Here is a 2,036-nt window from a genome sequence, read left to right on the forward strand (position 1 = left end):
ATGTATTGAAAAGCAAAGAGATTATGTGGAAAAATATGTATTTATCTTTTCTCTGAAAGTTGATTAAAATAATTTCTACCGCTAGATTGCAGATAATTTTTTTTTTTTTTAAGTTTTATTGCGAACTGAGTGATAGTTTACATGGGAGAATATTGGCTTAACACCATTGTTTAATTGCAATGATTACAATCTCCTCCATGCATTATCATTCAACAGTGTCTGCTTCCATTCCCTGTCTAGTTTTTCTTTTTGGGTCAGGGAGAATGTACACAGAAACACTCAGGAATATATAATAATTTAAACAACCAAAGGGCACATTCTGCAAGCCTGCCTGTTGGCTGCCAGCACTCAGTCCCTCTTTTTCCATGAGTCTAGCACTCTCAACTGCTCCCTGTTCTCCATGTCCTCATCTCTGCCTTCATCTCTGGTGTCGATGCTTCTGTGGATAGGGTCCAACACTCTGTTGGTGCTCTTCTCCCTTGGTGGTCCTAGGGGCCTCTGTTTCTGTACTGTAAGGTTAACTCTTCCCTCGTTTTTGTTACAAAACTTCTACCTTTACAGTTGTGATAGTTACAGTCAGCCATGATAACAATTTCTCACTATTGAATCATAAGAATCTTATCCCCATCTCTTTTCACCAGTCCCATCTAGACAAGATGAAGCTATTCAATGGGGACTCTACCTTGCCCTTCACACTCTTAAACTAAACTCCCTCTTGAAAACTTGTAAGCCAGTCACTTCATACCTTTATAGTCCCCTCATTTTAGGTAGACGATGTCTAATGTGCCCATCCTTATCTACCCTGTATACAGAGGGGATAATATTGATATTTGATGTGAAGACTACTCTCCCCCCCACCCCAGTTGGTATTTTGAGCTACTATATCCAAAGGTATAGGTCAAGTTCATAAAATTGTAGCATTTTATTCTCGTTTCTTTATCAAAAACAAAAATTTTTTTTTTTCTCTTCTTTGAGTTCAGTTCTGATTATCAAGCCATTGAAGATTTTGGCATTCTTGTGCGTCTCCCCTCACTTCATATTAGATGGACGCTTCACTCTCAGCTCTAGCCCTCTGTGGCTATGTCCTTGTCCACGGGCTCGGGAGTACCCATGTCTCATCACACTGTGGATCAACCAATCCTGCCTCTTCTCTCTCTCATCTTCAGGTCAACAGGAGTCTATGGAATGTGGTCAAAATCAGCCCATTTCTTCAATGTTGCCTTTCCCGCTCTTCCACTCACCAGCAGACTAACATGATTGCCAGCAAGCTTACATGCCTGCCCATGTGTTCCCTTTGAGTTTCAGTCTTGGAGGGGGGTTTGTCCTGAAGGAACTTGATTGTTTGCCTTGATGGCTCCTGGGCAAACAACTTGCTTGTTCTTATAGTAGCCAATCATACTGCCATTTTTGTTTTGGATTTTTCCTGCTGATCTTTCTTTGAAGATGCATCTAGTAGTGTTCTAGCTCTTTCAGTCTGGTCTGCTTGTCCTTTCTAGTGGGAATGTCCCACCTCAGAAGGTTCTGGATGAGGCTGAGAATTCCAGCTAAGGTCCTATACACTGCAAAGTCTCTGCAAGAAGCCTATTTCACTGTGCAAGTTCAAGAACCCCTTCTAGGGATTCCAATCAGTTATAGGCTGAAGATGGGCTTACAAGCTTTCTGTAATCACGTTTCCCAACATTCCTTTCTATCCCACTCAAGTATCTGTTTTACAATAGTATGCAAGAGAAATCAATATTCATAGGTCAGTCAAGCATCATATTATTTCCCCTCTTCAGACTATACCTCGATCCCTGTATCACAGAGCTGTGTTGTTCCAAGGTTGAGCACACATCACTATTTACCTCTGTCCCATTTAGCCCATGCAAACTTACCTCACGCTTCCCCATTTTCCTTGTTCTTCCATTCCCTCCCCTTCTTGTGTATTGCCCTCCCCAACACTTGAACTATGATGTATCCAGCCACTACCCTATGCTCTGATGTCCCCTCCCTCCACCCCCACCCCCACTGGTAACCAACAAAGATTTCCTTTTTTT

Source organism: Chrysochloris asiatica, unplaced genomic scaffold (genome assembly GCF_000296735.1).
Source record: "Chrysochloris asiatica unplaced genomic scaffold, ChrAsi1.0 scaffold00098, whole genome shotgun sequence".
NCBI lineage: Eukaryota > Metazoa > Chordata > Mammalia > Afrosoricida > Chrysochloridae > Chrysochloris > Chrysochloris asiatica.